We start from the raw sequence: 25,109 nt of genomic DNA on the forward strand, positions 1-25,109 counted from the left end.
CTGTGGTTTCCTTTTGGGAGCTGTTGAAACACGGGTGGAGTGGGATGATATCGGAGCGAGCAAAGCCTTCATGTGCGGTTCCCTTGCATCCTGAAGCCCGAGTTTTGTCCCCGGCTCTGGGTGACCTCTGCTACCTAGTGAGCTTCACGCTCTGCCCAGGATTAAAACAGCCCGAGGTTGCACCACGAGCCTCTGCTGAGGTGGTCAACAGCCCCTCCGAGACCGGGATGAGAGGGGAGGGGAGGGGAGGGGAAAGGGAAGTGGCGGGGGTGGGGGGGCGGGGAGAGGAGACTAAGCACTTTATCCCCCAAGGACCTAGAGGAGGGAAGGGGAATTTAAAGATGAAAGGGGAGAAAGAGAGCTTCCGGACTCCGAGGGGGATCTTAACCCGAGAGGGGGCGAGGAGGTAGGGCTCAGTGACCCCGAGGGGTTGGGGAGTATGGAACCGTAACCCTGAGGAGGCCTTAACCCCGAGGGGGCGGGGAGGCCGGGGTTCTAACCTCGATGGGGAGGGCAGGGGCGACCCAGACCCGAGAGACTGGTGGGCAGGGCCGGGGCCGCTCCCCGCAGGCCGTTCCTTCCCGCCCCCTGCCCCACAAAAACGGGCAGGCAGCCACCGGAGCCAGCCACTAGTGGCAGTGGCGGCGGGAGAGAGCTGCTGACCGGGCGGCCCGGCGGGGCGAGTGACCCAAGACTGTCTGCCCGTCTGGCCTCGGGAGACACCGGGAGCGGCCCGGGGTGAGTCTGTCTCGGGGCTGGGGCGGGAAGGCGGGGAGCAGGCTCTGCCCAGGAGGGGCTCCCAAGGCGCAGGCCGGCATCCTTAAAGAGCTGGGCAGGAAGGCACTGGCAAAGACAGGTGAAAGAGCGAGCCAGGTCGGGGAAAAGCCGACTTCTGGGGCGCCCCTGCTCACTCCTCCAGGCACGCAGCGCCAAGGCGAGGCGAGTCAGGGAGCTTACAAAGGCAGGACAGCTCCTGTTCTCGAGAAGTTCCCAATTAGATGAAGGAGACGATAGGCACACACCTATGTACCAACTAGCCATAGGCAGGGTGACAGAACAGTCAACAGAGGGAAGGCGCTAGCATTGAGTGGCATGGGGAAAGGCTTCTTACAGAAGGTGACACGTTAGCTGGGGCACAAATGAGAGGGGAGAGCACTGGAGGCGTGGGATGCATGGAGTTGGGAGATGAGTGTCCTGTGTGAGGAACGACAAGGAGGCTGGTGTCCCTGCATCCCAGAGCACACAACGGGGAGTAAGGTGAAAAAAGACAGAAAGCTAGGAAGGGGCCAGGTTAGAAAGGGTTTTCAAAGCCCAAGTGGATTTTATATTTGACTCGGGGGAGGTAATAGGGAACCACTGGAGTTTATTGAGTGGGGGTGGGAGGAGGTGGATGTGGACAGCAATTTTAAGATCACTTTGATAGCCAAATGGAGGATGGATTGGAGTGGGTGGTGGACCAACCAGAAGGCTGTTTCCACAGTCTAAGCTTAAGGTGATGAGCACCAGCACCGGCAGGTAGCAGTGTCAGAGGAGAGACACGTATATAGGACAGGAGAAATGTTTGGAAGGTAGAATGGAGGGGACTTAGCTACAGACTGCATAGAGGAGGGTGAGAAAGAGGGAAAAGTCAGAGGAGACACCTAGGTCACAAGACCGTGCCCACAGCAGTAATAGGGAAGAAGAGAGGGTTTGGGTGGAAAGGTGAGTCAGAGTTAACCCATCTCACGAGGGGTGACTTAGAGGATAGGAAGCAAAGGACCCCCTGGGAAGTGATTTATAAAGGAGAAATGGAGCAGCTAGGTGGCACAGTGGATGAAGCACCAGCACTGGATTCAGGAGGACCTGAGTTCAAATCCAGCCTCAGACACTTGACACTTACTAGCTGTGTGACCCTGAGTAAGTCATTTAGTCCTCATTGTCCCACACACCAAAAGAAAAAAAAAAGGAGAAATACATAGGTCCTAGCACTGGAAGGCACCCTGGAGGTCATCTCATCCAAATGCCCTTCACTTTGCAGACAGGGAAACTGAGGAGGGAGGGCAGGGGACTATCCAGCTCAAGGTCACACACTGAGAAGGCGGCAGTCAGCAAAGCTTGGAATCCAGATCTTCTCACTTCAAATGCATGGAGTTCTTTCCACCACACTTTACTGACTTCTTCCTTTTAGCTAATTTAGGGAAAGGAGTGCATACAGAGCTTGGACCTTTTCAGAATTCTCGAAATTGTATGGCTGTCTAATAAGTCTAAGAGCCTGAAACTGAAGCCTGTATACTTCACTTTCCCGGCTCATAATAGCCTTGAGCATCTGTGTGAGGATCTTTCACTCTTTGATCAGCCACACAAACTCATACACCCAGGAATATGGATGGCCCATTGAACTTGGAACCAGGAACAGTCAAGAAGATGTGTTTGGACCCTGTGTGACCCTTGGCAAGTCACTTCCCTTTTTTGGGCTTCAGTTTCTTCATCTATCAAATGAGGAGGTTGGATTTGATGACCTCAAATGTCCCTTCCAGCTTTTGGTCTGTGATCCTAGGAATTAAACCAAGAACCAGTTTAATGGAAGATTTATTCGGGAGTGAGATATTTCCACATTCATGACTAAAATGTATTTGGTAAAGGGGATATTGGATTGAATTGAGCAGAAGAAGGGTAGATGGATTAGAGAAGCGGGACCTAGATCAGTGTTCTAGCTGTCTGTCCAAGCCTGTTTCTGAGACAAGGAAGGGTCAGTGGCTCCAGAACACAACAGAGAAAGGGGAGATTCCCCAGACTATGAGAAAGTGCCCTGGGATGATCCATGTTCTTAGATTCTATATTAAGAAAATGAGGTGAAAAAGAGACTGGGTTAAAAAGAAAAAAAAAAGATTTTTATGTGTTTTAAGACAAATTTTGTTTTGTTGGTAAGGGCCAGCCTGTGTGAGCTCAGGCTGCATTAAAAGAGGCTTAGAGTCCAGAATGAAGGAGAGGATAGTCTAGCCTAGCCTAGCCCAGCCCAGGGCACACCTAGAGAATCAGAGCCAACTCTGGGTGCCGCATCTTAGGAAGGACACAGACAGCCCTAAGAAGACAATGGGCTGGATACTCACTGGTGAGGAGGCTGTGAGTTCAGGTACAGATTGGGTGAGCTTGCCTCTTAGTGCTTTTTTAGCTCTGTAATCCTGCACTATGCGCTATGAATACAAATATAAGCAAAAGTGAGAAACGATGAGCAGGAGAAGTTCAGGGAAACCTGGAAGGACTTGCATGGGCTGATGATGAGTGAGATGAGCAGAACCAGAAGAACATTATATGTAGTATCATCAACATTGTGTGTTGATCAACTGTGATGGACTGGATTCTTCTCACCAATGCAATGGTACAGGAGAGTTCCAGGGGACTCATGATGGAAGGGGCTCTCCAAATCCAGAAAAAAAAAAAAAAAGAACTGTGGAATATGGATGCTAATTGAACCATGCTATTTCTTTTGTTTTGGTGCTGTTGCTTTTCTATTTTGAGGTTTTTCCTTATTGCTCTGATTCTTCCCTTATGGCATGACTGATGCAGAAATATGTTTAATGTTGTTATGTATATGTATATGTGTGTATATATATGCATGTATATACATGTATATATATAAAAATAACATATATCAGATTGCCTGCTGTCTGGGGGAGGGGGGAGGGAGGGAGAAAAATTTGAAATTGGAAATCTTATGTAAACAAATGCTGAAAGCTATCTCTACATGTAACTGGAAAATAATAAAATACTTTTATTTTTTAAAAAAACCAAATACAAGCAAAAGCAAAACAACAAAAATTACAACACATTCCTGCCCTCAAGGAGTGGGGGAAGAAGGTCCCTAGCTTGGGGGCATGGGGGAGAAGTCCAGTAAGAAATGAAGAGCTGTCCAATTCAATTCAATTCAATATGCAGTCAGTCAGTAAACACTGATTAAGCACCTTCTGTGTACCAGGCACTGCACTAAGTACTGGGGATACAAAAAGAAGCAGAAATACAGTCCCTTCCCTCAAGGAGCACATGATCCTATGGCTGCAGGAAACAAGTAAACAAATATATACAAACCAGCTATACTGTATATAGTTTAAGTAGGAAATAATTAACAAAGGAATGGCACTAGAATCCAGAGGGGTTGGGAAAGGTTTTCTATAGAAGGTGAGATTTTAGTTGAGACTTAAAGGAAACTGGGAGAACCAGTAGACAGAGAGCAGGAGGGAGAACATACCAGGCATTGGGGACAGCCAGAGACAATTCCCAAAGCTGAGAGTTGGCGGATCTTTTTCTTAGAACAGCAAAGAGGCCAGCGTCACTAGATCCAAGGGTCCCTGTTGGAGAGGAAGGTATAAGAAGCCTGGAAAGGTAAGGAGGGTATGGGGCAGCTAGGTGGTGCAGTGGATAAAGCACCAGCCCTGGATTTGGGAGGACCTGAGTTCAAATCTGGCCTCAGACACTTGACACTTACTAGATGTGTGACCCTGGGCAAATCACTTAACCCCCATTGCCCTGCAAAAAAGAAAGAAAGGTAAGGAGGGTGTACATTTCAAAGGGCTCTGAATACTAAACACAACAATTTTGTATTTGATCCGGGAGGTGATAGGGAACCACTAGAGGTTTATTGAATAGGGGTGGGTGACATGGTCAGACCTGCCCTTTGAAAGATCACTTTGGCAGCTCAGTGGAGGACGGACTGGCATAGGGAGAGATTTGAGGCAGGGGGACCTACCTGCAGGTTACAGCAATAGGCCAAGACAGAGGTTGTGAAAGTCTGCGGCAGTATCAGAGAGAAAAGGAAATGTTTTTGAGAGATGTTGCAGAAATGAAATTGACAAGCCTTGGCAACTAACTGGCTATAGGAGGTGAGGAGTCACAGATAGCAATCTACTGGTACTGTGCTAGACTCTAGACATTCAAAAGCAAAATGAAAACAGTCTTTGCCCTCAAAGAGCTTAAATTAGGTGGAGCAATAGATATACTAATAAATAATTTATTTATTTAGTGAGGCAGTTGGGGTTAAGTGACTTGCCCAGGGTCACCCAGCTAGTAAGTGTTAAGTGTCTGAGGCCAGATTTGAACTCAGGTACTCCTGACTCCATGGCCGGTGCTTTATCCACTGCACCACCTAGCTGCCCCAATATACTGATAAATAAATACGAAATATATATGAAGTGATTTCCAGGGAGAGGAGTGATGGATGGGGAGAAGCTTCCTTTAGAAGGTTGCATTTCATCTAAACTTTAGGGTTTTTGTTCTTGTTTTTTTAGGCAAACAGGGTTAAGTGACTTGCCCAGGGTCACACAAGTAATAAGTGTCTGAGGCTGATTGAGTTCAGGTCCTCTTGACTGCAGGGCCAGGGCTCTATCCACTTCACCCCCAACTGCCCCTTTATCTAAATTTTGAAAGAACCTAAGGATCCTTTGAACAGAAGTAAGGAGGAAGTCCATTCCAATCATGACGGATAGGTAGCTTTTGCCAAGGCATGGATCCACAGGATGGAATAGAGCCTATTTGGGGAACAGGAAGATATACAGCTAAAACATAGAGTGGGTGATAGAGTAATATTCAGTAAGGCTGGAAGAGGTGATTGGAACCAGATGGTGAAGGACTTTATGTGATAAACAGGGGGGGTCCATATTTTTTCCTAGAAACAAGAGGGATCCACTGGAGTTTTTTGAGGGATGATGCAGTCAGACTTTCAGTTTAGGAATACCCTTTTGGGAATAAAAGCCATTTCCTACTTGGTAGTCAAAGGAGATGAACAGGCACTTTTGAGAAAATGAAATCCAATCTATCAATGACCATGTAAAAATGCTCTAAATCACTCATAATTCCAGAAAATTAAGACAACTCAAGCACCACCTTACACCCATCAGATTGGCAAAGATAACAAAAAAGTAAAGTGATCAATACTTGAGGGGCTGAGAGAAAACAGGTATATTAATACACTGTTGGTGGAATGGTTGAACAAGTTATGATATTCATGAATGTGATGGAATACTACTGTGGAATAAGAAATGATGAAGGGGCTAGTTTTGGAGGAACCTTTGAAGAATTGTATGAATTGATGCAGAGTGAAGTGAGAAGAACCAGGAGAATAATTTATGCAACTAAAACATAATTGTAAAGGCAAACAACTTTGAAAGTCTTTAGAACTCTCACCAACTTAATGATGAACCACAATTTCAAAAGTAAGAAGTCAGTTGATAACCATTAAGCACCTACTGTGTTCCAAGCACTGTACTAAATGCTAGAGATACAAAGAAAGGCAAGAGACAATCCCGGCTCCCAGTCTAATGAAAAACTCCACCTACAAACATAAACTAGAAACAGAATAAATTGGAAATCAGGAAAGGAAAGGCACCGGGATTAAGGAGGATTAGGAAAGGTTTACCAAAGATAGTGGCATTTAAGCTGGGATGTGATCAGTGGGGACTTTGTTTTGCATGACATTGTTGTTATTCAGTCATATCTGATTCTTTGTGACCCCATTTTTGGGGTTTTCTTGGCAGAGATGCTGGAGTGCTTTGTCATTTCCTTCTTTAGTTCATTTTACAGGTGAGGAAACTGAGGCAAACCAGGTTAAGTGACTTGCCCAGAGTCACACAGCTAGTAAGTGTCTGAGACCAGATTTGAACTCAGGAAGGTGAGTCTTCCTGATGCCAAGCCTGACAGTCCGTCTACTGCTCCATCCAGCTGTCCCTCTAAATAGAATACAATTTATAAAGTGATTTTTGCATAAGAGAAATACAAAGTGCTTTGAGGTCATCAGAGAGTAACATCGTTTCCAGCTGGGGGGGAATCAGAGATTGATTCTTGGATCATAAAATCATAGATTTAGAGTTGGAAAGAACCTTAAAGGTCATTGAGTCCAAACCCCTCATTTGACAGAAAAGGAAACTGAGGACCAAGAGGGGGGGCTAGTAAAGTCTCTGAGTCAGGATTTGAACTCTGATCTTCCTAATTCCAGGTTCAGTGCTCTATCTACTGTGCCTCTTAGCTGCCTTATATAGAGGATAATGCATAATACATAGAATTATCATGTTGGCAAATACAAAAACTTTAAAGCAAATATAAAAGCTTTCAGCAGTTCTTTGGCCTCACCCATAGTGAACATTATTCCTTGGCCCTTCTTAAGTAGTTCCAGCTCCCTTCTACCACTAGACACATTATAGAGCCGAAAAGACACGAGACTCTAATGACTGCAAATACCATTTCCCCACAAAAACACATTCCCATGAAAATCTAACAATAGGTTATAGAAAAGAGAGCTCAGGTTTATTCCGGTTCTATTAGACTTGTTGACTGATTTATTTCATGGAGTTGAGGTAAGGGGAGAGAGAAGGTTTTTACAACTAGACTATAGCCTGATGGGAGAGGAGAAGGGAAGAAACTGGAGAGGCAGATGTTGCAACCTGTACAAAAGACGACTGTTTCATAAACAGGCTTTGGCTGTGGTGGAATTGAAAGAGTGGAGACAAGTAGGATGTGAGAAAGAGAAAGAGACAGAAACTTAGAGGGAGAGAGATACACAGAAAGAGGGAAAGAGGCAGAGACAGGGAGAAAGAAAGAGAAGTAGACCAAGAAAGAGGGAGGGAAAGAGGGGACAAAGAGAAACAGAGAGACAGAGAAATAAAATCCCAGTGTCTGAGTTAGAAGGGACCTCAGAGGCCAACTAGTTCAATCTATTAGATTTAGAATGTAACTTCTTTGGGGTGGCTAGGTGGCGCAGTGGATAAACGCACCAGCCCTGGATTCAGGAGTACCTGAGTTCAAATCTGGCCTCAGATACTTGACACTTACTAGCTGTGTGACCCTGGGCAAGTCACTTAACCCCCATTGCCCCACCAAAAAAACAAAACAAAAAAGAATGTAACTTCTTCAAGGGCAGGGGCCATCTTTGCCTTTTCTTTGTGTCCCCATTGCTTAGCTTAGTGTTAGGCACATAAAAAGCACTTAATAAATGCTTGTTCCTAAAGATAATCCTTGCTCCTACAGGTAAGAGGGAGCCATTGAAGCTCAATGAGTAGGGCAGGGCCAGGGTCAGGTTTGTGCTCCAGGAATAGCACTTTGGTAGCTGTGCAGAGGATGCTTTGGATTAGGGAGAGGCTCTGGGCAGAGGGACAAAGGATGTTCTAATAGTCTAAGTGATGAGGGTCTGAACAAGGTGAGTGAAGAGAAGAATCAGATGTGAGAGAGGGAGAGGGAGAATCCATAAGACTTGGTAATGAGGGGAAGCTAGGTGGCACAGTGGATAGAACACTGGCCCTAAATTCAGGAGGACCTGAGTTCAAATCCGGCCTCAGACACTTGACAGTTAACTAGCTGTGTGACCTTGGGCAAGTCACTTAACCCCAATTGCCTCACCCCCCCCCAAAAAAAAGACTTGGTAATTAATTGACATGGGAGGGGAGAAAAAGTGAGGAATAGCCAATTTTTATTGGGGGGATGATGGTCCTCTCTACAGAAATAGGAAAGTTTGGAAGATGGGAAGGTTTTGGGGGGGTGGAGAGAAGGAAAGATTCTGTGCTCAGTTTTGAACATGTCTATGGGTCATCCAGTCTGAGATGTCCAATAGGCAGTTGGCGATGTGGGATGGGAGCTAATGATTTCCAGATTTATTTGTCCAGCCCTAGGATGGCCATGAGCTTCAATCCTGAATCATCACCTGCCTATCGGACATCTCAAAGTAAATATCCTTTAAGCATCTCAAACTCAACAAGTCCAAACCAGAGCACATTCTCTTCCCTTCACCCCTCTTCTAACCTTCCTTATTTCTGTGGAGGGGATCAACAGCATCACCCTGCCCTGCCCTGGTCACCCAAGCCAAGAACCTCCATATCACCCTTAACTCCTCCCTCTCACACACCCTAAGTTTCCAATCAAAAGCCAAATCTCCTCAACATCTCTGTTCTATGTTCCCTTCTCTCTGCTTGTACCCACTGCCTTAGTTCCGGCCCCCATCAGCATTTGCCCGGATTCTTACAGATCCCGACTTCTAACTGGTCTCCCTGCCCCAAGTCCCTCTCTGTGCCATCCTATACACATAGGTCTGACCATGTCAATCCTCTGCTCAGTAATCTCTTGGATCCCTAATACTCCTATGATCAAATTTAAACTCTGCTCTTTGGCATTCAGAGCCTTTCTTCTATGATTTCATCTGACTTTTCTGGGGTTCTTAGACATTACTTCCCTCCCCACTCAGTCCAGCCCTACCATTCAGCTTGCTATTCCTAGAATTCAGCAAATCCATCTCCTGACTCCTTGCTCTTACACTGGCTTCTCCTACTATTCTTTGTTTCCTTAAATGTCTTTCGGTGGGAAATAGAACAGTTTGGTCACCTTATCCCCCTTTCATCCATGGGCATAGAGATGGCAACATAGGTGATCATTGGCACCATCATTAGGGTGGAGTGATTCAGGCTTTGCCCTAGAGCACCCATATTTAGCAGACAAAACCTGACCTAAGGATTCAAAGGTAAAAAGAGGCAAATTTCAGTTTTATATAAAGAACAACCTTCCTCAAAACTTTTTTGATATTGTTGTTTAGTCGTTTCAGTTGTTCTGACTCTTTGTGACCCCATTTGGTGTTTTCTTGACAAAGATACTGGAGTGATTTGTCCTTTCCTTTTCCAGTTCATTTTATAGATGAGGGGATGGCTGAGTGGGTGTTGCATCAGGCAAACTGAGAGACCTGGGAAAGACCACAACTTCAAAAGGCCAAGGTCTCTCACTGCAAGGGGGGCAGGAGAGGGCATCTCCAATTGTCCTGATCTATATCTTTTTTTTTGAGGGACAATGGGGGTTGAGTGACTTGCCCAGGGTCACACAGCTAGTGTTCTGATCTATATCTTGCCACTGAATCCAACTGGCTCTGGAGGAGTGAGACTGGTGACCTTGCACAGCCCTCCCTCACTTAAATCCAATTCACTGCAAGTCATGACAACACTTCCTGATGTCACGGTCCTCATCAAGAATGAAGAACAAACAACAACAGATGAGGAAACAGAGTGAAGTGACTCACCTGGGGTCACCCAACTAGTAAGTGTCTGAGGCTGGATTTGAACTCTGGTCCTCCTAACTCCAGGGCCAGCACGCTATACACGGCACCACTTAGCTATCGGAGGCAGTGAGCTCTCCATCACTGGAAGCATTCAAGCAGAGGTTGGCTGACCACTTGTTAAAGATGGACTAAATGGATTCTTGAGGTCCCTTCCAATTTAAAAATCCCATGATTCTGCATCCATAATCAGCATTTAGGAAGTCTACCCCTCACCCCCATTCCCTTTAGACAATATGAGCTGAGATATCTACTTATCCAGCGATAGTGGGGATGTAGCCCAAACACTCTGAGCTTGCAGCAATTCAACCAGAGATTCCCTGATGGGCAGAGTCTATAAGGGTCAGCATTCTCACTCAGTGCCGAAGTCTCAGGTGGATCAACCTCAGTTTGACTAGGGCTGCTGGGGTGAGGAATATGCCATTCTTAACAGCAGGAGAGAATGGGAACAGTGTGATGAAGCATGGTATCAGGAGTGGATTGGGGAACTTTGTAAAGAGATCATCTAGTTCCGAGAGCATCCCATGTTGCCTGGTTAACTTTCTTTCATACTCAAAAAAAAAAAATCCCAAAAGACAAAAAACAAAGGGGCAGTTGGGTAGCACAGTGGATAAAGCACCGGCCCTGGATTCAGGAAGACCTGAGTTCAAATCTGGCCTCAGACACTTGAGACTTACTAGCTGTGTGACCCCGGGCTAGTCACTTAACCCTCATTGCCCCGCCAAAAAAAAATGTCTTTCATACTCACTTTCAGTTTCAGTTGCTTGAAGGAACTAGGGATGTTTAGATTGGAGAAAAGAACCCTTGAGGGAGAGGCGTGCTAGCTCTCCAAGTATTTCATGAGTGATCCTGTGGGAAAATGTTGAGGTTTGTTCTGTCTGATTCCAGAAAGCAAAACTAGGAGCAAAGGATGGAAGATGTAAATGCTTATTGATTGTCTGAAGTTAAAACAGGGGTCAGGATCCTCATTCATAGAGTGAGGGAGTTCCCACAGTGATGAAATCCCAGGTCCATAGTGTACCTCTGTTCTGCTCTCGAGCATGAAGTTTCATTCCCTCTCAGGTCCTCCATTGACTGTACAATATAGCAACGAAACAGCCAGTTCCTCCTCCTACCCTTTAAATAAGTGCTCATTCATCTCTGGGCTGTTGGCCACAGTTGTCTACAGCATTGTCAGGTACCCCCTGAGTTCCAATGGTAATCCATCCTCCATTATTTTCTACAAGGAACCATGTTTCATCCTGTCAGATGCCATCTCTGAGTCCAAATGTTCTTTGGAACCCAACAATCTGCTATTTCTCATAATGGGGCTAAACAATCATTCTCTCTCTCTCTCTCTCTCTCTCTCTCTCTCTCTCTCTCTCTCTCTCTCTCTCTCTCTCTGTGTGCGTGCGTGTGTGTGTGTGTGTGTGTGTGTGTGTGTGTGTGTGTGATAGTTCTCAGCTTCATGTATTATCTGGCAAAGGTTTTGTTGTCTGGGTTGAATGGCAATAACTCCCATTTCTCTAGTACCATAAAGTTTACAAAGTATTTTCTTCATAGCTGTAGGAAGTTGGCACCTGAGTTGTATCCTGAAGGAACCTAGGAAGGTCAGCTGGGCACAATGCTCGAGTAAGCAGGTGAACACATGTTTTTATTTACTGCATTTCACCTGGCCTTAGCCTACCTTTCAAAGCTTATTGTATGTAAATGGTTCTCTTTCACCTGTCCTAGGTTCTAGCCAAACCATCCTATTTTCTCTTTCCCCAAACTGGGTCTTTATAGAAGCCATTCCCTATGCCTGGCATGCCCTCATAGGCTCCTAGAGCCCCCTCCTCACCTCCTCTCAGAACCCCTTGTTCCTTTCAAGGCTTAGTTCAGGTGCTATCTCCTATTGGAAGGCTTTCCTGATCTCCTTGGTTATTAAAACTCACTCTTCATCTTCAGATGATTGTATACATACTCATCTTACAAATTGAATCCCTGATACCCATAGATTGGGGAATGGCTGAACAAGTTAGAGTATATGATTGTAATGGAATATTACAGTGCTATAAGAAATGATGAGCAGACTGATGTCAGAAAAACCTGGAAAAGCTTATATGAACTGATACAAAGTGAAATGAGCAAAACCAGGAGGACACTGTACACAGCAACAGTAATATTGTACAATAATCAGCTGTGAATGACTTAGCTCTTCTCAGCAATACAGTGATTCAAGATAATTCCAAAGGACTAATAATGAAGCATATTGTCTACCCCAAGAGAAAGAACTGATAGAGTCTGAATGCAGATTGAAGCATACTCTTTTTTACTTTCTGTATTTTTTTAATAGATTTTTCCCCCTTTGGGTCTGTGTCTTCTTTCACAACATGACTAATATAGTAATGTTTTGCATGATTGAATATGTATAAACTATATCATATTGTTTACTGTCTCAGGGAGGGGGAAGATGAGGGAGGGAGAAAGAAAATTTGGAACTCACTGCTTTGTAACTGTCTACCTATACATCTATCATGAATATAGTCTACTGTATTCTAGTTATCTATACTGAAGTCTTGGGGGCAGCTAGGTGGCATAGTGGATAGAGCACCTGCCCTGGAGTCAGGAGTACCTGAGTTCAAATCTGGCCTCAGACACTTAATACTTACTGGCTGTGTGACCCTGGGCAAGTCACTTAACCCCAATTGCCTCACTAAAAAAAAAAAATTTTTTTTTCAAATATACTGAAGTCTTGAATCCTAGTTATCTATGTTGGAGATGTCTAAGTTTAAGGACAATGCGGCTTAACTTTTCATCCTGCTAACTTCTAGCAGGGGCAACCAGGTGGCAGAGTGAATAGAGCAATGGGTTTGGAATCAGGAAGGCTCATCTTCATGAGTTCAAATGTAGCATCAGACACTCACTAGCTGTGTGACCTTGGGCAAGTCACTTAACCTTGTTTGCCTCATTTCCTCATCTATATAATGAGTTGGAGAAGGAAATGACAAACCACTCCAGTATCTTTGCCAAGAAAACCCAGATGGGGTCACGAAGAGTCAACACAATTGACATGATTGAGCAACAAAACTTCTAGTAGAGTGTTTAGTATGCACTAGGTCCTACTGTTTGTTGTATTGTATTATATTGCTGATTTAGCCAAGGTCATACAGAGTAAAAGACTGAATGAACTGAGGTCATCTGACTCCAAAGCCCATACACTACATGTCACTTGCCTCCAACAGAGTTTGCTATGGAATGTTCAAATCCATTCAAATGGACCATGGGTTTGTCTTGTTTTGGTTTTTGTCTCTACGACAACAACAACAAAACTGGTTTGGCCAATTTTAGACCTATAGGGACTTTTCTCTTATTTATTTATGTTTTTGAAACTGTGGAAAAGTCCCATAGAGTCACCCTGGTAAACTGCAAGACAAATTGTACTTTGGAGAGCATCAATATGCTAGTAAGAAGTAGTAAGGTAAGGGGCAGCTAGGTGGTGCAGTGGATAGAGCACTGGCCCTGGATTCAGGAGGACCTGAGTTCAAATCCAACCTCAGACACTTAACCCTCATTGCCCTGCAAAAAAAGAAAAGAAAAAAGAAAAAGAAATCAAGCCAGCAAGCACCTGCTAAGTTTGAGGCACTGAGAAAAAAAAATAAAAGCAAAATGAGAATCCTTGCCCTCAAGGGGCTTAATATTCCAATGAGGGAAGATAATGTCAAAAAAGGGTGGGACTGGGGAAGGAAAAGGTACCATATGATGGAGAAGAATGTACAGAGAATTAGGATCAGAGCTTAGAGAGGAAGGAGGGACTGAAAGTTACTGCTTCCAAAATGTAGGTTCTAGGAAGAACTGACCAATCAAGGGAAAAAGGGGATAGGGAGAGGCATCTTACAGGACAAGGCATCTGGGGCAATGTTGGAGAGAAAAGTCCAGAAAGGCAGGAGCTGGTCTTGGAGAGGGATGAAGGAGGAACTTGAGTCAGGAAGAACTGATTTACCAGAATCAAGACAAGACATAGGTTTTCATTACCTTACAAATATAATCTTATTTTATTCCCACAACAACCCTGGGAGGTAGGTACTACTATTATCCTCTTTTAACTGATGAGAAACATGAAGAAGACAGAAAGTGACTTCCCTAGGGTCACATAGACAGGATTTATTTGAGATTTGAATTCAGGTCTTCTGGGTTTTAAGGGTCAATTCTCTAGCCACAATGAAAAGCTCTGCTAGTTACTAATCCTGTGACTTTGGGCAAGTCTTTGCTCTTTTAGGCTTTTGTTTTCTCATCGTAAAATGAGGGATTTGAATTTCTCCTAATCTTGTTTAGTGAGAAATGTATTTAAATAAAGCCACATTTCACCTTAGACTTTGCATGACAATTTCAGAGATCTTTACTTTCATTTTGTTTGAAAACTGGTCGGTGGCTCCTAACACTTTCCTTTCTCTATCCTCAGGTCATTAGGGTTGACAAATCTGAACTCCAACCACCCCCAACCACCTCTGCAAACAACTCCCCAGTAGGCTTGGGTGAGGTCAGAGAGACAGGACTTTCCTCAGGAGTACCTGTCTCAACAACACTCACTGGATTGGATTACAAACTACTTAGGGAAGTAGTTGAGATAGGCTTCCTCCTCCTCTTTAGGAGCCTCAGTCAGAGGTTAAGAGCACAGGGCTTGGAAACAAGGAAAAGAGGAGGATGGGGAAGATATGGGCAGCAGAGCAAACTGTAGGGTACTTCCAGAAGTAAGGAATCTGAGTCTTTCTTGAGCTCCCCCAATCCCCAACCTTTTCCTAAGCACTGTGAAAAGACAATAGATGCTGGCATATTTCCTGCTCTCAGAGAGTTTGCAATCAAGTTGTAGCAATTGTGATATAACAAAGAATAATATGTAGCAGTAATGTTGATGTGGGATGGAATTAATTGATCGGATTGATCAATTAATTGTCGTTCCAAAAGAATTACAAGACTCAGTGACTCAGTTTCCCAAGTTTTATTGCAACACTGTGAGTAACCACAGGGAGAGCACCATGGAGGTGTCTCTCAAATAGTGAAAGAGAAGACAGTTATATTTATAGTATGGATAAATTATCAGTCTCATTATAATAATCTCTACCTTAGAGAGGTACAGGGGAGGGTCTATCCTAATTTGGAGTTTCTGGGGTCCTAAGCCAACCCCTGAAGCAGGTACCTTTTTCCATGGAGGTGTGTTTTGGGGGTTTACACATCATAAGGTGAACTGGGGACAAATTTGGCCTTTTCTGCTCATGTTACCTCAACTTGCCAAGGTCAGAGTGTCCCTCCATTTTTCACTCCCAAGCCTAGTTTCTGGATACTAACATTTATCAGTTAGGATTTCTATAGCCTGTCTCTATGTTTTTGTTGTAGTTAAGGTCTCTATGACCTACCTCTTTATGTTTTTGTTGTGAATGGTGATTAATGGAGGGGGTGTAATTAATAGGAGCCAGACCTCTAGGTACCACTTAACAAGAACCTAGGCCCTGACTTTGATGATGGCCCAAGTCTTAAGTTATCCGTTAACCCCTTTCAGAACTGGGGCCTGTAAGTTATAGCCCCTCTTGGAGCTCAGATTTAAATTAGAGCCCAGGTCTTAGGTTTTTCTGTTAACCCCTTTTGGGTATTATTGATAGGTTATCTGTTAACCATTTTAGCCTCCTCCATCATGTGTGTGGGGGGTGGGGTGGGGTGGGGGAGGGAGTTATTAGAAGAATGTGTGGAAGCAATTATGTGGCACACTGGATAGATAGAACTCTAGGCATGGAAACCGGAAGACCTGAGTTTGAATTCTGCCTCAGACATTTACTAGCTGTGTGACCCTGGATAAATCATTTAACATCTGTGTGCCTGTTTCCTCATCTGTAAAATGGGGATAATAATAGCACCTACTTCACAAGGTTGTTGTGAAAGTAAATTGAAATAATACACATAAAGCACTTTGCAGACCTTAAGCTATTAAAATTATTATTATTCCAAACCAGGCTGCAGTGAGAATGGGAGGGAGGGAATAAGCATTCATGGAGTACCTACTATCTAGTGCCTTCAATTCAGGCACTGTGCTAATCACTCATAACAAATATTATCCCATTTGATCCTCACAAACAACCCCGTGAGGTGGGTATTATTATTATTATTTTACATTTGAGGAAATTGAGGCAGAGGTTAAGTGATTTGTCTAGAGTTACACAGCTAAAAGTATCCGTGGATGGATTTGAACTCTGGTCTTCCTGACTCCAGGTCTAGCACTTTATCCATTGTGTCACCAGGGATGGCAGTTGCCCACCTCGATACCAGTCTAGCCAGTCTCCACCCTGGTAAATGAATTCTCTTTGCCTTAGGGATTCGTAAAAATGGGTCAATAACTCTCTCATTTACAGCTCAGAGCCCCCAGCCAGAAATCAACCTATAGCAAAGTATCTAGTTTTAAATCTCCCTCTGCTCCCTGGCATTACCCCCTCTCTACACAGCATTCAATACTACCACATATAATTTATCTATGTGGTTAGTAACACCTTTATCACTACCACTGGATTGAGACAAAGTAAAATAATTCAATACAAAAGGGCAAACCTTTTTAAGTAAAGAATTCGCCCCCTTTCAGGCTTAAGCAAAACTGTGTATCTTTGGGGGCAAGTTACACGAAGAAATGCCTGGGTGCATCCCCCTCAGGCTACATTTGCCTTTTGTAGAAAATGAACCTCTTTTCAGATGTGAGTGGATCATTCTAGCCTGGAAAAGAATGTGCCGCTTTGAGTGGCTCGTTTGCATATGAAAAAGCCAGCTGAGACTGTTAACTTGCCCCCAGGACATATATTGTTTCTGTACTTTTTTCCCCATCACTCATTTGCAAAGATGAACTGGAGAATCTTCTAGCTTAAAACAACAGAAGATCCCTGAACCCCAGAGCTTTTTGGTGATTAATGGGGAAATGACTATTGCCTGGTGATGGTCTAGTGATGATTTAGGAAATGTAATCATGGTCACCAAAAATTATGGAGAAGTCTTTTCTCCAAGGGGAAGATATCTTGAGCCTGGAAGAATTGTTCAAAGGAAAGTCTATGTGAGTGGGGACTTTGCCCACCTACTTCCTTCAGGAGAGGTGGCAAGCTTCAGGGTCTGGGCCTTGAAGGAGAAGAACTAGAGAAGCATAGGTAATACCCCAGAACAAGACTGAAGCCAGGTTGGAAATGGTGGACAGTAGAGTTGTCCATTGAGGAGCAAGCTAGACAGTACAATGCAATGCAGAAGCTCAGCAATTAATTTCCTGACAGTTCTATGAAGAAAGAGACCAAAATCAAGCAGCTCCAGAATTTTTTTTTGGCAATAAACATTATTTATAGTTTGGGGTTCCAATTTTTATCCCTCCTTCCCTTCCCCCCCTCCCTGAGGCAGCAAGCAATCAGATATGAGTTATACATATATGATTATGTAAAACACTACCATATTTGTCATTTTGTACAAGAAAACTTGATTAAAAGAAAAAGAAATGAAAGAAAATGAAAAATAGCATGTTTCAGTCTGTTCCATCAATGTCAGTTCTTTCTTTGGAGGTGGATAATATGTTTCATCAATAATCCTTTGGGGGGGGGGGGCAGCTAGGTGGTGCAGTGGATAAAGCACCAGCCAGCCCTGGATTCAGGAGGACCTGAGTTCAAATTTGACCTCAGACACTTGACACTAGCTGTGTGACCCTGGGCAAGTCACTTAGTCCTCATTGCCCTGCAAAAAGAAAAAAGAAAAAAAAAACAAAGAAAAACAATAATCCTTTGGGATTGTCTTGGATACTTATATTGTTGAGAATAGTCAAGTCATTCATAGTTCATCAAACAATATTGCTGTCTCTGTGTACAATGTTCTCTTGGTTTCCAGAATTGTTTGTTGTCTTAACTATATGTGTTCCTCTAAAAAAATAAAAGGCCCTTTAAAAGTGGGGGGGCGGCATCTAGGTGGCACAGTGGATAAAGCGCTGGCCCTGGATTCAGGAGGACCTGAGTTCAAATCCAGCCTCAGACACTTGACACTTACTAGTTGTGTGACCCTGGGCAAGTCACTTAACCCTCATTGCCCCTTGAAAAAAAATAAAAGGCCCTCTTATATGTGTTCCTCACTACTATTTCAAGTTTCTGCCCACTGTCTCCATAGACAGAGTGCTAATTTGAGGGTGAGTATATGCCAGATTTAGATGGGGAGATGTTTTTCCTATGCCATTTGAGCAAATACCTTTGCTAAGAGCTAAGAGTTACTGGCTGGTTATTACAAAGAAGAACATCAGCGGGGGCTTCTTTTGAGCTATAATTTTAGAAGACAGGTTCTAGAGGATGTGCCTTTATACTCTGAGAATAGTCACTCCTCTAGGGACCCAACCTGCAAGTTGTAGGAATATCCCAAAGGGGATGCTGCATAAGAAACAAGGATAAGTCTTTGGGCATAAGAGAAATCTCAAAGTCACAAAAGGGAATTCATTCAGTCAGGAAAAAAAGAGAAAGGGGAAGAGTATAAAGAATCACTGCCTTTGATGGGCAGTGTGGTATCCCCTCTGACAAGCCCTGGGCTTGATTCAGGCACACCGCAGTGGCTCCATCATGGTCCAGTACTTGGGAGCTCATGGCTCCAGCTCTTCTGTCATTTCTATTCCAGCAGGGACTCCATGGGGTTCCACCTCTCTTTCCCCCCATAATTCCAAAGAAAGGGGAGGGACAAGCTTTTCAGTCAAAGTCAAGCCCTCCACCAGTCCCAAGATCAGGGCAAAAGATGTGGGAGGAGAAGGAACCTATGAGGAGGAAAATTCTGGGAGATTTCTCCTAGAAACTAGTATCTCTAGCATTCTGATCTCCCTGGTGAGATCTTAGTGGGCCTAGCCAAGAAAGCAAGATATTGTGATGCAAATCGGTAAAAGATTAAATGCTAAATTGTGGGGACATTTGTGCTCTAGGACTTCAGGAGATTTCAGAAAGATACGGACCAAACCTTGGTTTGATCAAAGGTATCTACCTGCCTGAAGAAGATAGGACTTTAGGGGGCAGCTAGGTGGCACAGTGGATAGAGCACCGGCCCTGGAGTCAGGAGGACCTGAGTTCAAATCCGGCCTCAGACACTTAACACTTACTAGCTGTGTGACTCTGGGCAAGTCACTTAACCCCAACTGCCTCACTTTAAAAAAAAAAAAAAGAAGTTAGGACTTCAGTTGGGGCTGGAATTGTAGGTGGAAGGTTATGCCAGGTGCATAAGCAAAGGTGTGCAGAGTCTTGGTTAGGGACAAAATGTCTTAATGGAAGAGATTACCCAAATTTGGAGTCAGAGCCCCCAGGTTGGAATCCCAGGTCTACTACTATCTATATGACCTAAGACAGGTCATTTCCAGTCTCAGGGCCTCAATTTTCTCATCTACAAAGTAAGAGGGTTGGACTAAATGATATCTAAAGGCCCTTTCACCTCTTGACCTAATGACTCTGTGATCTGTAAGCAAACAGATTGGGGCAAGAAGAAAGTACATTCTTGTAGTACACACTGTTCTTGCCCCTTACACATGACCCAAGCAAGGGAATAGTGAGGTAATTAGCACATAGAGAGAAATTCAACAAACCTAGATTAGTCCAAGGAGAATAGCACCTCCCAGAGATGCAAGAAAGTGTCATCAGTCAATCATTTTTCAGATGTGTCCTACTCTTCCTGACCCTATTTGGGGTTTTCTTGGCAGAGAGACTGGAGCGGTTTGCCATTTCCTTCTCTGTCTGATTTGACAAATGAGGAAACCAAGGCAGAGTGAAGTGACTTGCTCAGGGTCACACAGCTAGAAAGTGTCTGAGGCCAGATTTGAACTCAGGAAGATGAGTCTTCCTGACTCCAGACCTGGCACTCTATCCACTGGGCCACATTGCTGCCCTCTGTAAGAAAGTTGTTCTTTGTCCTTCGTTCTCAAAGAGGACCATGACATCAGGAGGTGTCATAACTTGCAGTGAATTGGATTTAAGTGAGGTAGGGCTATGCAAGGTCACCAGCCACACTCTCTCCTCCAGAGCCATCTGGGTCCAGTGTACATCAGGATGATGGAGATGGCCTCAGATGTTTGAGGCAATCAGGGTTGTGACTTGCCCAGAGTTACATAGCTAGTAGTGTCAAGTGTCTGAGGCAGGGACTGTCTCTTTTTGCTAGTATTTGTACACCCAGCACTTAGTACAGTGCCTGGCATGGAGTAGGGGAAGGGGTGGCAGGTAAGTGGTGCATGCCTGGAGACTCGTCTTCCTGAGTTCAAATCTGGCTTCAGACATTTACTAGCTGTGTGACCCTGGACAGGTCACCTAATACCTGTTTGCCCCAGCTTCCTCATTTGTAAAATGAGCAGGAGAAGGAAATGGCAAGCCGCTCCAGTGTCCGCCCACAAAACCCCAGATGGGGTCACAAAGAGTCAGACACGACTGGAAAAGGGCTGAACAACAACTGGCATAGAGTAAACACTTAGCAAAGGCTTGCCTCTTCCACAGGACAACCCTTTGAATCCTAAAAGACAACAATAAAGTCCCTCCCAGGTCTTCTCTTCTCCAGGATAAATATCCCCTTTTCCCTCAGTTGCCCCTCATATGCCCTGGTCTCTAGTGCCCTCACTACCCTGCTTGCCTTCTTCCTGACTTTTACAATTTGTCCTGACCTGAGCACAAAGCCCAGGACAGGGGTCTGACCGGGGCAGGCTATGGGGGACCATCATCTCTAGTCCCGGACTAAGCTCCTCTCCATGCAGCCCCGAGTCCTGTTAGTTTCTCTGGCCTCTACATAGCATGTGTTGACTCATACATATTGAGCTGGTCTCTAAAGTGCCCAGATCTTTTCACAGCTGACTCCTCCACTCTGTCCTTCTGAAGTTGAGTTTTGAAAACCAAAGTGTAGGGGGCAGCTAGGTGGCGCAGTGGATAGAGCACCGGCCCTGGAGTCAGGAGGACCTGAGTTCGGATTCGGCCTCAGACATTTAACACTTACTAGCTGTGTGACCCTGGGCAAGTCACTTAACCCTAATTGCCTCGCCAAAAACCAAAAAGCAAAATAAAACCAAAGTGTAGGATTATTATTAAATTTCATCTTACTCTGTGTTCTATCCTGACTAGCCTAGAACAGGAAGCAGTTGTTCCTTGACCCTCCCCCTAGTCCCATATTTATGCTACAAATTTGAAAGTTAAGTAATGGACCTTCCTTACTGGAAGTCAAAGAGAGAGCGGGCACAGTCCCAAAGTGATGAGCTCAAATTGGGGAGGACATTGAGCTAGACACAAAGAGAAAGAGAGATAAGAGCACAGAGTGGGTTGTAACTCTTCAGTTCTTCTTAAAACCTACCAGTGGGTGGCTCCTCTTGACTCAATCCTCTTTGAAAGCACTCTAATCTCAGAGACCAAGGGACAGTCTATGTCTTTGTGTTCCGAGCAAGGGGACTAAGTCCTATCCCCCAGGGAATCAGAGCAAACTCCTGGCTCCATGAGACAGTGCTCAGCTCACACATACTAGAAGCATGTAATCCAAGACTTTATCCATATCAATGATGACAATGTTGCAACGCTCGGGGTCAAGGACAGATCTCTGGGCCATTCCCCTGGAGCCGGTCCACCAAGGTGATACTATGCTAGCATGACTACTCTTTGGGTCCAGTCATTCATTCAGATTAAGCTTGGACACAGGGAATCCTTTTAACCAGGTAATTAGTCACTATGAACTCAAATACTGACCCCTTTTGTAAAGTGAATACATTAATAAGTCAGGGATCGGTGATTTCAGTGGTGCAGGAATCCTTTCCACCCAAACAGATTGCCATCCATCTTTCACTCAGATAAGTGTTAGAGAGAACCTAAGCAACCATAGTCACATCGCTAGTATTTATTTATTGTTGTTCACCCTTTGTTTTTGAAGAGGACCAATGATGTCATGGCACTGGGGTCAGGGCACAGTGTGTTCAGGTGGGGCTGATCAGTCTAATACAAGTGTTTCTAGGCAGGATTTAAATCCAGGTCCTCCTGACTCCAGGTCCAGTTTTCCAACCACTACATCATGCTGCCTCTCTTAAGTGAATAATCATCCGATATTTTATCTCTTTCCTCAAGTTACTAGGATGTGTTTTAAAAAAGGAATACAGGGCAGCTAGGTGGTGCAGTAGATAGAGCACCAGCCCTGGAGTCAGGAGGACCTGAGTTCAAATCCGACCTCAGACACTTAACACTTACTAGCTGTGTGACCCTGGGCAAGTCACTTAACCCCAATTGCCTCACTAAAAAAAAAAAAAAAAAAAGGATACATGTGTACTTTATAACTCATTATTAAGCCAGTTAGTCTCAAGGTATATATCTTTTCCTCTGGAACCTTGTGGTTTTATGCATCTCAGGTTAAGATTCCCTTTTGTCTTAATAGTAACTCAAGGAGCAACCTAAATTCTTCCTGCATTTCCTGCTCACTTCCCTTTTATCTGAGCAACTCTGAGAATTCTTCCATTCTTGATATGTTTATTACAAGGGAAGGCTTCTATTTGGGGAGGAAAGGGAGTTAGGGATGGAAAAAAAGAACAGCAGCAAAACATTTTTAAATGCCCAAAAGAAAACCAAAAAAAAGGGGCAAAACCAGACACAGGGTAATGTTACTATTCAGTGGAGGGTGTGGGGGGGTATATGTGGGTGTGTGTGTAAGATGTGTGTGAGCCCATGTAAGATATGTATGTGTGCATATATATGTATATATATACACACACGGAAACATGTTATATAAATATTTGTCCACACAGTTTGTCTAAAAGTGACTTATGAAAAGCATGGATATCTCTTAAATTTTGCTCACTTCTCTCTCCAAGGAAGACCAAGATTTCTGCCATGAGGGTAGCAGAAAAAGAGCCATAAAAATGGGTGCTCTTTCTTCTGAAAGGGGTATAGAACCAAAATTATATCTCTCTGCTGGTCCAGGGAAATGATTTTGGTTTAAAACAAAAGGTTACTGGGGGCAGCTAGGTGGTGTAGTGGATAAAGCACTGGCCCTGAAGTCAGTAAGACCTGAATTCAAATCCAGTCTCAGACACTTGAAACTTACTAGCTGTGTGACCCTAGTCAAGTCACTTGACCCCAATTACCTCACAACAACAACAATAAAAGGTTACTTCCCTGATCTTTGGTCCTTAGCTAACACTTGCCATTTAGACTCCTCACCAAATGCTAGTTAAACAAGAGACCATCATAAAGGGTGAATAGGGAGTCTCAGCTTTCACCAAGCAAATAACAAATAGAAATCAGAGAAATTATACAGATTAGAAAAAGGCAGAAATATACAGAATGAGTGGGTTATTTAGTAAGAGTGAGATGAGATCTCAGCATAAGAGGCTCTAGTCTCACCCAGATAGGAATTCTTTAGGAAGGCAAGCTAGAAATCAGGGCCATGTTGAGAAGTCAGCTTTCCTTACATATCTACAGCTTCTACAATCTTTCTTTCCCTCTATGCATGTCCAGAGTCAGTCCTCAAGAGATTGGTACCATATTTGTCCTTTTGAAGAAAGAAAAAGTCTCTCCTCTTCAAACCATCCTCGTGTGGCCTTGTATCAGAATTTGGTCTTCCAATCCAGTCACACCTTAACAATAGCACAGAAAATACCCCAGGCTAGTCCAGAAATCTGAGTGATGAAAGGGGTGGGGGGCAAGCTACTCTTGAGTTCACTGGCTTCCTTTAAGTTCAAAGTAAAATCCCACCTTCTACAGGAAGCCTTCTCAAACTCCTCTTAATTCCAGTGCCTTCCCTCCTTTGATTATTCTAAAAAAAAAAAAAAACATGAAGGGGTTTGACTCAATGGCCTCTGAAGTCCATTTCAGACCCAAATCTTCAATCCAATGACCCTGAAGCCTGAGCAGAATCTGGTGAGTTCCAGTGGAGTCCCACTTTCTGTCTCTCCCCTTGATGCAGTTGGTGCCTGAAATGTGAAGGGATGGAACATTTCAGAAATACCTTGTTTGGACAGTTAATTGTGGACCTATAGAAGTGCACAGATTTACACAGGAGAAAATGATTCTTTCGAGGAGGGAAAGCAGCAGGTGCCTGAAAACAGCCATGTGGAAGTACTCACCAGCTGACTTTGATTTTTTTTTGGTGGTGGGTGTTTTTTGTTTGTTTGTTTTTTTGTTTTTTAGTGAGGCAATTGGGGTTAAGTGACTTGCCCAGGGTCACACAGCTAGTAAGTATCAAGTGTCTGAGGCCGGATCTGAACTCAGGTACTCCTGACTCCAGGGCCGGTGCTCCATTCACTGCGCCACCTAGCCTCCCCAGACTTTGATTTTTAAAAGCTATGTACGTAAGATCAAAACAAGGGATAGTAAGAAAGGATGACTACAAAAGTGTAGCAAGGTCTTGCAGGAAGTATCAGAAAGGCTAAAGAGTGGGATGAACTGAGGCTGACAAGGAAAGCTAAGGACAAGAAAAAAAAGAATTTTTAGCTATATTGGGAAAAGGAGATCAAAAGAAGAGATAGAGCCACTTCATGGGATAGGATGGGATGGAATGGAATGGAATGGAGATGCCTAAAAACAGAAAGAAAATTGAGTGGATCAGTTATTATTATTATTATTATTATTGTTAGTGGCAGGGCAATGAGGGTTAAGTGACTTGCCCAGGGTGACACAGCTAGTAAGTGTCAAGTGTCTGAGGCCGGATTTGAACTCAGATCCTCCTGAATCCAGGGCCAGTGCTTTATCCACTGTGCCACCTAGCTGCCCCCTGATCAGTTTGTTTTGTTTTGTTTTGGTTTTGCTGCTGCTTTCTCTGCCAAGGAGACTGGTCTATTGATAGAACAAAAATTGGATAATAAGGAATTGATATCCCAGAAAAGACAAAGTAAGGAGAAGGAACTGGCAGATATGATTGCTGAACCAATGGCAGTGATATTTAAACAACCATGAAGAATAGGATGGGTATCGTGGGGCTGGAGACAGACAAACATTCTGGTTCGCAAAGAATGACATCTTCAAACTATAAGCCTTTAGCTCAACTTTGATTCCTGGGGAAATTCTGGAAATAGTAAACAGGGGCAGTTAGGTGGCACAGTGGATAAAGCACTGGCCTCACCAAAAAA

At 44.1% G+C, this 25,109-nt stretch overlaps 1 protein-coding gene across 1 annotated transcript in view; it reads left to right on the forward strand.

Annotated features, from left to right (window-relative positions):
- The first annotated feature begins 642 nt into the window (after positions 1-642).
- TMPRSS9 (transmembrane serine protease 9) overlaps positions 643-25,109 on the forward strand; it is a 110,785-nt gene continuing 86,318 nt past the window's right edge. The window contains exon 1 of the mRNA XM_043975279.1: positions 643-738. The gene's annotated coding sequence lies outside the window, so the exon portion shown is untranslated. The remainder of the gene's footprint in view (positions 739-25,109) is intronic.

This window comes from Dromiciops gliroides, chromosome 1 (assembly GCF_019393635.1).
Source record: "Dromiciops gliroides isolate mDroGli1 chromosome 1, mDroGli1.pri, whole genome shotgun sequence".
NCBI classification, from domain to species: Eukaryota; Metazoa; Chordata; class Mammalia; order Microbiotheria; family Microbiotheriidae; genus Dromiciops; species Dromiciops gliroides.